Raw genomic sequence first — 11,813 nt, 5'->3', positions numbered from 1 at the left:
AGACTGCCCCCGAAATCCGCCAGGGACCCCCAATCCACCAGGGACCCCCCATCCGCCCAGACTGCCCCCGAAATCCGCCAGATTATGGGACCCCCGGCCGGCCCCCCGAAATGCGCCAGACCCCCCATCCGCCCAGACTGCCCCCGAAATCCGCCAGGGACCCCCAATCCGCCAGGGCCCCCCAATCCGCCAGATTATGGGACCCCCGGCCGGCCCCCCGAAATGTGCCAGGGCCCCAATCCGCCCAGACTGCCCCCGAAATCCGCCAGGGCCCCCCCAATCCGCCCAGACTGCCCCCGAAATCCGCCAGGGACCCCCAATCCGCCAGGGCCCCCCAATCCGCCAGATTATGGGACCCCCGGCCGGCCCCCCGAAATGTGCCAGGGCCCCAATCCGCCCAGACTGCCCCCGAAATCCGCCAGGGACCCCCAATCCACCAGGGACCCCCCATCCGCCCAGACTGCCCCCGAAATCCGCCAGGGACCCCCAATCCACCAGGGACCCCCCATCCGCCCAGACTGCCCCCGAAATCCGCCAGATTATGGGACCCCCGGCCGGCCCCCCGAAATGCGCCAGACCCCCCATCCGCCCAGACTGCCCCCGAAATCCGCCAGGGACCCCCAATCCGCCAGGGCCCCCCAATCCGCCAGATTATGGGACCCCCGGCCGGCCCCCCGAAATGTGCCAGGGCCCCAATCCGCCCAGACTGCCCCCGAAATCCGCCAGGGACCCCCAATCCGCCAGGGACCCCCCATCCGCCCAGACTGCCCCCGAAATCCGCCAGGGACCACCAATCCGCCAGGACCCCCCCATCCGCCCAGACTGCCCCCGAAATCCGCCAGGGACCCCCAATCCGCCAGGGCCCCCCCATCCGCCCAGACTGCCCCCGAAATCCGCCAGGGACCCCCAATCCGCCAGGACCCCCCCATCCGCCCAGACTGCCCCCGAAATCCGCCAGGATCCCCCAATCCGCGCAGACTGCCCCCGAAATCCGCCAGGGACCCCCAATCCGCCAGGGCCCCCCCATCCGCCCAGACTGCCCCCGAAATCCGCCAGGGACCCCCAATCCGCCAGGGACCCCCCATCCGCCCAGACTGCCCCCGAAATCCGCCAGGGACCCCCAATCCGCCAGGGCCCCCCCATCCGCCCAGACTGCCCCCGAAATCCGCCAGGGACCCCCATCCGCCAGGGACCCCCAATCTGCCAGGGCCCCCCATCCGCCAGGGACCCCCAATCCGCCAGATTATGGGACCCCCGGCCGGCCCCCCGAAATGCGCCAGACCCCCAATCCGCCAGGGCCCCCCCATCCGCCCAGACTGCCCCCGAAATCCGCCAGGGACCCCCAATCCGCCAGGCCCCCCCCATCCGCCCGGTTGGCGGGACCCCCGGCCGGCCCCCCGAAATGCGCCAGACCCCCAATCCGCCAGGGCCCCTCCATCCGCCCAGACTGCCCTGAAATCCGCCAGGGACCCCTGGCCGGCCCCCCGAAATGCGCCAGGCTTCCCAATCTGCCAGGGGCCCACCAATCCGCCCAGACTGCCCCTGAAATCCGCCAGGGACTCCCGGCCGGCCCCCCGAAATCCGTCAGGCGCTCCCCATTCCTCCAGGGCCCCCCAATCCACCCAGATGGCCCCCCGAAATCCGCCCAGATGGCCCCCCAAAATCCGCCAGGGACCCCCAACCGCCCGGTTGGCAGGACCCCCGGCCGGCGCCCCGAAATCCGCCAGGGCCCCCCAATCCACCAGGGCCCCCCAATCTTCCCAGATGGCCCCCGAAATGCACCAGGAGCCCCCCAATCCGCCCAGACGGCCCCCTGAAATGCGCCAGAGGCCCCCAATCTGCCAGGCTAGTGGGATCCCCGGCTGGCCCCCCAAAATCCATCAGGCCTCCCAATCTGCCAGGGTCCCCCAATCCACCCGGTCAGCGGGACCCCCGGCCGGCCCCCCAAAATTCGCCAGGGCCCCCCAATCCGCCCAGTTGGCGGGACCCGCAGATGGCCCCCCGAAATCTGCCAGGCTCCCCAATCCACCAGGGGGTCCCCAATCTGCCAGGCTAGTGGGACCCCCAGATGGCCCCCTGAAATCTGACAGGAGCCCCCCAATCTGCCAGGGGCTCCCCAATCTGCCAGGCTAGCAGGACTCCCAGATGGCCTCCCTGAAATCTGCCAGGGCCACCCCAATCCTCTAGGCTAGTGGGCCCCCAGACTGCCCCCGGAAATCTGCCAGCCCCCCATTCTGCTGGCCCCCAATACTGCCTGCCCCTCAATACTACCAGCCCCCAATACTGCCTCCCAAGAAGCCATGTGCCAAACCGCTGCCGCCCACGCTCTAGAGACAGCCCGGAATCCCCTGTCCCGGCCAAAGGGAGGGGAATGGCTGAGACGGGTGGGGGAAGGGCAGGCAGCCAGGTTACGTCTACACTTGCACTGCTGGGTGTCACGGGCTCCCAGGTCCGTGCCCACACGTGGGCTGTGCAGTCCCGGGGAACCCCGCTAGTGCCACAGCCCCTTGTGGGCCACTCCCGTGCAACAGCCCCTTCTCGGGGGGCACTCTCGTGCGACAGCCCCTTCTTGTGGGCCACTCCCGTGCGACAGCCCCTTCTCGGGGGGCACTCTCGTGCGACAGCCCCTTCTTGTGGGCCACTCCCGTGCGACAGCCCCTTCTCGGGGGGCACTCTCGTGCGACAGCCCCTTCTTGTGGGCCACTCCCGTGCGACAGCCCCTTCTCGGGGGGCACTCTCGTGCGACAGCCCCTTCTCGGGGGGCACTCTCGTGCGACAGCCCCTTGTGGGCCACTCCCGTGTGACAGCCCCTTCTTGGGGGGGCACTAGTGCGACAGCATCTCCCCTGGCCTTTGCCTTCTGTCCAGGTAACCAGGGTCAGCGCCCCCCCTTCTCCCCTCTGCTCTCCTCTGCCCTTTGTTCCTCCCTCACTGGGACCAGCTGGGCAGGGCTCCGAGGTCTCTGCAGCCACCCACTGGCCAGACCCGGCCGTGCCCCCCAAGCTGGGGCTGCCGGGCCCCAGGGCCCCAGACGCTGGGGGCTCCAGTTCTGTGCTGGTCCCTGGAACAACAAACTCCCTGCCCCTCCCCTCGTTACACCGGTAACCCCCCGGGGGCCCAGCATGTCCCCCCCCTTTGGCTTGCAAGCCCCCCCATGCCCTCCCCACTCCGTCACCGGGGCTCCCTCCAGTGCTGGGCCCGCTCTGCCTCTCCGAAGCCTGGGGCGATGGGAGACCCCCTCCGCCCACCTGCGGCATGTGCGCTGCGCCCCGGCGTTCCGCCCCCTGCGTGCCGTGCAGCGCGCCCGGGGTGAGCACAGCGCTGCGGCTCCCGGGAGAGTCGGGACGTGACAGAGCGGCCTCTGCAGCCAGACCCCAGTGCTGGGCTGCGGCCCGGCCAGCTCGCTCTGCCGGCCACAGCTCAGCCAGCCCCGGCCCAGGGCAGGCCAGGCCCGAGTGTCCCGCCCGTCTGGCTACTGCCTCTGGGAGAGGGGCATCTCCTATGGGTCAGAAGTGTCGCCCCGGCAGCGCCCCGGCGTTTAGAGTGTGGCCACGGCCACAGTTCGCTGGTTTGTGCGTGCTCCGATTCTGACGGGTTGGGTCCTCAAGGGGGATGGGGAGGGGGACCCAGGCCTGCCCTCTCTGCGGGTCCCAGCCCGGGGCCCTAAGTGCAGGGGCTCGCTCTCGCCCCTGCACTGCCGACGCTCTCGCCCCTTGCCCGCGGCCCCGCTCGTCTCCCGGCAGCTCGAGCCCTAGAGGGATAAGGGATCTTTCGGAAAAGGCTTTACTTTCCTCAAGATCAGCGTCTAGACTGGCGCTTTTCTCCGGCAAAGCTCCATGCTGAAAAAAAGCGGCAGCCATTTTTATGCTAATGAAGCAAGCGGGGGAGATTTAAATCCCCGCTTCATTAGCAATTGTGATACGTCTAATTTACATCCCTTTTACGAAAAAGGGACGTAGTCTACACGTAGCCCTCATGAGTTTATAGACCTCTGTCATATCCCCCCTCAGTCTCCTCTTTTCTAAACTGAAAAGTCCCAGTCGCTTTAACCTCTCCTCATATGGGACCCGTTCCAAACCCCTGATCATTTTAGTTGCCCTTTCCAAGGCCAAAATATCTTTTTTGAGGTGAGGCGACCACATCTGTACACAGTATTCCAGATGTGGGCGTACCATGGTTTTATACAGGGGCAGTAAGAGATTCTGGGTCTTATTTTCTATCCCTTTCCTAATAGTTCCTGATAGAAATGTAGCCGTGTTAGTCTGGGGTAGCTGAAGCAAAATGCAGGACAATGTAGCACTTTAAAGACTAACAAGATGGTTTATTAGGTGATGAGCTTTCGTGGGCCAGACCCACTTCCTCAGATCAAATAGTGGAAGAAAGTAGTCACAACCATATATACCAAAGGATACAATTAAAAAAAATGAACAAATATGAAAAGGACAAATCACATTGCAGAACAGGAGGGGGATGGGGGGGGGGAAGGAAGGTAAGTGTCTGTGAATTGATGATATTAGAGGTGGGGAGAGTGGGATGTCTGTGAGCTAATGGTATTAGAGGTGATAATTGGGGAAGCTATCTTGGTAATGGGTGAGATAGTTTGAGTGTTTGTTCATTCCTTCCCGGAGAGTGTCGAATTTTAACATGAATGACAGTTCAGAGGATTCCCTGTCAAGTGCAGATGTAAAAGGTCTTTGTAGCAGAATGCAGGTGGTTAAGTCATTGAGAGAGTGTCCTTTCTGGTTAAAATGGCAAGAAACTGGTTTTTCTTTGTGATCTTGTCTGATATCTGTTTTGTGGGCATTGATCCTTTGGCGAAGTCCTAGCATCCTATTTGCCTTTTTGACCGCCGCTGCACTCTGTGTGGAAGTTTTCAGAGAACTGTCCACGATAACTCCAAGATCTCTTTCCTGATTTGTCGTAGCCAAATTAGCCCCCATCATACTGTACGTATTGTTGGGGTTATTTTTCCCGATGTGCATTACTTTACACTTATCCACATTAAATTTCATTTGCCATTTTGCTGCCCAATCACTCAGTTTGGTGAGATCTTCTTGGAGTCCCTCACAGTCTGCTTCTGTCTTGATTATCTTGAACAGTTTAGTATCATCCGCAAACTTTACCACCTCACTGCTTACCCCTTTCTCCAGATCATTTATGAATAAGTTGAAAAGGATTGGTCCCAGGACTGACCCTTGGGGGATACCACTAGTTACCCCTCTCCACTCTGAAAATTTACCATTTATTCCTACCCTTTGTTTCCTGTCTTTTAACCAGTTCTCAATCCAAGAAAGGACCTTCCCTCTTATCCCATGGCCATGTAATTTACACAAGAGCCTTTGGTGAGGGACCTTGTCAAAGGCTTTCTGAAAATCCAAGTATACTATATCTACTGGATCCCCCTTGTCCGCATGTTTGTTAACCCCTCCAAAGAACTCTAACAGATTAGTAAGACAGGATTTCCCTTTGCAGAAACCATGTTGACTTTTGTCCAACAAATTATGTTCTTCTACATGCTTCACAATTTTATTCTTTACTATTGTTTTGACTAAGTTGCCCGGTACCGAAGTTAGACTTACCGGTCTGTAATTGCCAGGATCGCCTCTAGAGCCCTTTTTAAATATTGGTGTCACGTTGGCTACCTTCCAGTCAGTAGGTCCTGGTGGTCTCCGCAGGTAGCTGTGTCCCACGGCACGGGGCAGCCAGCAGCCAGGAAGAGCAGGCCAGGACGCGGGGTGGAGGAGCTGGCCGCTCAGGGAGCGAGGCAGGGCCTGGAACCGGGCCCCTGTCTGGGAAGAGGCCCCGGGTGCAAGTCCCCCACCGGACTCTGCACGTTTCCTGGGCTGCTCCCTAAAGACCCCAGGTGCGGAGGGAGCTGCCTGCGAAGGGAGCCACCCCCCTCCCCCGCCCAGCCAGCGTCAGCAAAGACCTGGCTGAAGGCGCAAGGGGAGATCCCTTCTCTGAGGCCCTGGGGAGAGCCCTGGAACTGGGGCACAGGGGTAGGGGAGGGCCCCCAGGAGCCTGCAGAGCCAGTGTGGGCAGCGAGGGATGGGCTGGCGGGAGGGAGCACCCGGGAGCCGGGCAGTGAGTGCCGCGCTGATGCTTCCCACTCTGGCCTGGGGAGGGAGGCAGGAGAGCAGCCGGGTGGTCTCCCAGCCTGGCTTCGGGTGGGGGGTGCGTCAGGGGTGTCCGCTGTCGGGCCAGCTGTACGCTCTGGCGATCGAGCCCGTCCTCTGTCTCCTCCGTTGGAGGTTGACGGGGTTGGTGCTTCGGGAGCCGGAGCTGTGGCTGGTCCTGTTGGCGTACGCCAATGACGTGCTCCTCGTGGTCCAGGACCCGGGCGACCTGGCGCGGGTGGAGGCCTGCCAAGCCGTCTACTCGGCAGCCTCCTCCGCCCCGGTCAACTGGGTCAAGAGCTCTGGCCTGGTGGTCGGGGACGGGTGGCGGGCCGGCTCCCTCCCACCCGCGCTTCAGGCCATCAGGTGGAGCGCGGGTCCGCTGCTCTATCTGGGCGTCTATTTATCCGCCACGCATCCCTCTCCGCCGGAGAACTGGCAGGGTTTGGAGGCCAGGGTGGGTGAGCGGCTGCGGAGATGGACAGGGCTGCTCCGGTGTCTCTCCCTTCGCGGGAGGGCGCTGGTGTTGAATCAGCTGGTCCTGTCCATGCTCTGGCACCGGCTCAACACCCTGCGCCCGGCCCTGGAGGTCCTGGCCAAGCTCCAGAGGGCAGCTTTGGGGTTCCTTTGGCCGGGACTGCACTGGGTCTCTGCAGGGGTCCTGTCCCTCCCCCTGGAGGAGGGGGGCCAGGGCCTGGTCTGCGTGCACAGCCAGGTCCGGACCTTCCGCCTCCAGGCCCTGCAGAGACTCCTCTTCAGTGCAGGTAGTCCGGCATGGGGCACCTTGGCGCGCGCCTTCCTCCGCCGCCTCCGAGGGCTCCGATACGACCGGCAGCTCTTCCTTATCTACCCGAGGGGCCTTCCGCGAGACCTCCCAGAGCTGCTGGAATTCTACCAGGACCTCCTCCAGACCTGGAGCTGTTCTCGGCGACCAGGTCCGTTGTGGCCTCCGAGGGGGCAGACCTCCTCGCGGAGCCCCTGCTCCACAATCCAGCCTTGTGCGTGCAGGTGGCGGAGTCTCCCTCGGTGCGCCGGAGGCTGATCCTGGCAGAAACCACCATGGTCGGGGACCTCCTGGACTACGACAGGGGGGACTGGGTGGACCCCCGGGCGCTCGCTCGGCGCATGGGGCTCTCCACCCCCCGAACTCCCCTGCGCCTACTCCAGGAGGTGAAGGCGGCTTTGCCGCGGCCCACTATCGATTTCCTGCAGTGGTCCATGCGAGAGGGAACGCCCCGCCCCTCCCTTCCTGCCAAAGCCTCCGTCCCTTATTATTGGGCCCCTGTTCCGCGGGCCCCCCCCGGCCTCCCCACCCCTGGACTCCCAGCCGGCTGCAAAATCTGCAGCCGGTCTGTTTCCGGACTGCGCCTAGGGAACAGCTGTACATGCTCGTGCTCCACACCCTGCATCTCCCCACCCTCGTGTCCCGCCCCGGGACTATCTCAGACCTATAGAGGGTGGGGAACCCCGATGGGCCAGCGTCTATTCCCACCTAATTCCACGGCCCGTCGGGGACATCAGTTGGCGGCTCCTCCACGGGGCCGTGAGCACGGGCGTGTACGTGGCGCGGTTCACCCCCGTCTGGACGCCTGCCCCTTCTGCGGCGTGAGGGAGAACCTGGCGCAGGCATCTCTCGAATGCGCCAGGCTGCAGCCCCTAGTCCGGCTCCTCCAGTACCTCTTACTGAGGTTCTGGCTGCACTTCTCCCCTCCCCTTTTCCTGTACGCACACCCCATCTGTGGCCCCACAGAGTCGCGAGACCTCGTCGGCCTGCGCCTGGCCCTGGCAAAGGCTGCCGTCTAGAACCCCAGGAGTGAGATGTTGGCCGAGGGGTTCTCTGCGACTGGGGGGCCTATTTCCGCTCCTCCCTCGTGTCACGAATCCGGGCAGAGTTCCTCCGGGCGGCGCCCACTGGCTCCATCCACAGCTCTGAGGAGCGGTGGGCGCTGGCGGGGTTCTCTGCTCGGTGTCCCCATCCGGCTCCCTAGTTATGACCCTCTAGCCTGCACCCCTTGCCCCTTTTGTCATTAGTTGTCCCCAGTAATTAGTTGGACACGGGTCCAGTCGTCCCCCCGCAAGGCTGGGGGCCCGCCCACTCTCCCGTGTGTTCAAATAGCCTGGCAGGGCGGCAGGCGGGCGCACGGGGGCAGCACGCAAGGCTCAGCAGCCTGGCCCGAGAGCAGCGCGGCGCCCGCCAGAGCCTCCCTGCAGCTGGGCCTCCGCCAGCTGGGGCAGGAGCAGCATCCCCGGAGCACAGGGCTTGCCAGCCCTAGCCAGTCCCCAGTGTCGGGAAGCGGAGCCCTTGCTAGAGGGTCCTGGTGAGCTCCGGGCCCCCGTGCCAGGCTCACACTCACGTGCAACCCACGAGGGGGAGTTCGCACTCTGGGGGCTGGGACCCGTGTTCCCGCTAATCGCTACCGTCCATGTGCGGCATACACGCTGCGTGCACGGAGGCAGGTGCGGACGTGCACCACCAGAAATGAAAGCCGAGCTGTGGAGTCTCTCCTGAGCGGCCGCACAGGCGCCCGGCTTACAGGGACACTGGCTGGGACCCCACAAACTCGCCGGCTGCTGAGCTCCCACTGCCTGGGACCTGGCTCCATCGCTCAGTGCCGTGGCCAGTCCCCAGCCGTGCCTGCATGCTGCCCGGGGGAGATCAGGCGACAGAATCCAGGCCTGAGCTTTCTGGGGCGCCTGCCCGGCGGGTCCCTCACACGCTGCCCCCTCTGCCCTAGCCCCTAAAGGCACAGCACCCTGTGCTCAGCGTGCACCGCTCTGCCGCCCTGTCCCACCCGAGCCGGGCACGGCGTGCCACACCTGAGCGCCGAGGGTCTGCAAGCTCAGAGCCCACCCCAGCCGCGAGTGCCCAGGCTGGGCAGTGATGGGCAGCTGGACGGCAGGGACCCGCTCAGCGCCCGGCAGAACCCTGGTGTGACGGCGCGTCGGGGTCCCCCCACCCTGCACCCCCGGAGCAGCCAGAACAGGCCCCGCCAGCCCGTAGAACAGGGGGGTTAGTGCCCCTCCCGGACACAGCCCAGCACAGACGTGAGGTGGCTACAGGAGCCAGGGCCAGGATCCCCCAGCCCCCTTGAGATGGGTCCCTGGACCCCTGGATTCCAGCCTCTCCTCAGACTGTGCCCTGCATGGGTCCAGCCCGAAAAACTGACCTTCCCCCAACACTCCCTTCCTTTTCCTCCCCTCCCTCAGCTGGTCGGGCCGGTCCAGTCACTGTCCTGGGGGCCCCCAAGGTCCCCCCCTGCTGGGCCGTGCTCACAGACAGAGGCCAGCAGGGGTCGCCCACCGCCCAAGCCCAGCGACCAGCACGGTACTGACACCGCACCACAGCCGGCTCCCCTCAGGCTGGCAGCCCCAGCCCTGTGGCTCCCCGTGGCCTCGCCGGCCCCCCGCGGCCGAGCAGCCCTGCCATTCGCGCTCTGCCCGGAGACCCCTGGCAACCCCGGGCCAGCCCCCGGCTGTGGGACTGGTTCGGGCCAGGGCGGCACGGGGGCTAAGCCAGTTCCTGCTGGCCAGATGGCCCCTCGCCCCGCCCTGCCCCAGCGCGGCCCCGCTGTGTCCGACCCCAGCTCTGCACAACACCAGGGTGAGGGGCTCCAGGCGCCGGGGCAAAGACACGAGCCAAATGCTGTTACCGCACCGGCGCAGGGCACCAGCCCCTCAGCCCCTGTGCCCCCCGGCCCGGCCTCGCCAGGGGGCTGCGAGCGGGACTTCTGCAGGACCTTGGCCGGAGCATCCAAGTCCGCACGGAGCGCGAGAGACGGGGCAGCCACCGCCCATGGCTGGTGGATCCAAGGCCCCCGCCCCGCAGAGAACGCCTGTCTCGTCACGCCGGCAAACAGGGCGCCGCCCAAACCCTTCCCCCCACCCCGCCCGCCGGCCTGTCTCACTCCAGACGCCCCGCTGGCGGGAGGGGATTAAAACGAGCTTGTGGGGCCAGGGAACAGGAGAACGGGCAGGGGCCTCGCGAGGCAGCGAGTCCAGTCCCCCGCCCTCCCGGCAGCACCAGGCACCGTTTGGGTTCCTCGGACCCGGCTCCTCCGATTCCTGGTTCTTCCGGTCCCGGACGACCCGCCGCCCCCCCAATCGGTAACTCGCCGAGGCTTTGCCCAGAAACCAGGCGGGGCCAGGTCCCTCCCGGCCTCGCCGCAGGGTTTAGGGAGCGAACCCGGGTGAACCGGCGCAGGCGCAGCGAGCAAGGGGGCCGGGCTGGGCTCCGGCTGGGACGAGCTGCTGGCCGAAGGCTCCTTCCTGGTCCGCGGCAGCCCCCTGCCCCTTTGCGGGAGATCCCGCGGGGCGCCCGCAGGCCAGAGGCGACGAGGAGGGGCCTCCGGGGCCGTTTCTCCCTCCCCGCTCGCTCGGCCTGCGCCCGCGCTTGGAGGGGACCGGCCGGTTTGCTCCTCCAGGGCTGGGAACCGGGGCGCCTTTCCCCAAGCCCAGGGACAGGACCCGGCCGGGGCGCTCGGCTGCGGCAGGCTCCCCCGGGCGCCTTGCTAAGCAGCAGCCAGCCCGGCAGTGAAAGGGGTAGGGGGGGCACCCCCCATCTGGGGCAGCTCCAGCCTCTGGCTCCCTCCCCCCAGCGCCCTTCTGAGGGGGGCTGCAGCTGCGCGAACCGGTCTGGGAGCGAGGGGCAGGGCTCAGCTCGGGCCCCCCTCACAGCCGGCTGCGGGGAGGGCCGAGGAGGAGGCTGCAGGGGGCCAGGGCTCCAGCAAACCAGGGGAGACGCCCCCTCCGCCACCCCTGCGCATGGGGCCGGTTCTGAGGGGGAGGGGTTGCTCACCAGCCCTTTCTGGGGGCTCCCACACCCCACCGGGCCCCGCCCATCCCAGGGGCTGCGGGATGGGGGGGGCTGGTGTCCAGAGGCCACCCCGACGTGCTGGCTCCGGAGGCCCCTCCTGCCGCACGCTGGGACCCCGGGAGCAGCAGGGCCAGCGGCCAGGCAGGCGGGGGGCACGGGAGTGGGGTGGGCCGACTGGCACGGGGGTTTGTCCCTTAAACGGGGGGCATGCCCCACGGCTGCAGCCCTGCCCGGGCTCCCGGAGACACTGGGGGGTCTGGGGCACCGTGGTGGGTGCAGCTGGCACAAGGGGCCGGGAAGGCAGCTGCAGGCTGGCAGGGAGGGGCCCCTTCCACCCGCGCTCCCCCCCCAGGCAGCAGGAGCCGCGCAGCCGCCCCCGGGGACGTGTGTTCCGGAGCCGGGCGACGGCCCCCGGGGGAGCCTTGTTTTCCAGCTCGCTTGGCGGCGGCGCTGATGCAATCCAGCCCTGATGGGAGGCAGCCCAGCCGCTAACGAGGCGCAGCGGGAGGGGCAGGCCCAGGGGCAGAGCGACGTGCCCCGGCGCTGCTGGGGGGCCAGAGATGCCCCTGCACTGGGCACCAGGGCCCGGCCTGGGTCTCGCCTCCCTCGCTGCAGGCCGGGCCCCTTCCCAAGGTGGCTGTGAACCCCCCGCCCCTGCCATTGCTGGTCCATACGCAGCAGGCCCGGGGGCTCGGGGCAGTCAATATCCACCCTGCAGAGCCTGGCTGCCCAGCGCTGTCCGGCCGGGCTCCCAGGGGGCTCAGGCTAGAAAGGGGGCTGGGAGCCGAGGGGCACGTTCCTGCGGGCGCGGTGAGGCCCGGGGGCGGCTATGAAGCTGGCCCAGGGGGCCGGCGGCAGGAGGCAGAGGGGGGCGGCGAAGGGCCG

The sequence above is a fragment of the Pelodiscus sinensis genome, chromosome 5 (genome assembly GCF_049634645.1).
Source record: "Pelodiscus sinensis isolate JC-2024 chromosome 5, ASM4963464v1, whole genome shotgun sequence".
NCBI classification, from domain to species: Eukaryota; Metazoa; Chordata; order Testudines; family Trionychidae; genus Pelodiscus; species Pelodiscus sinensis.
Note: the sequence above shows the minus strand (reverse complement) of the source record.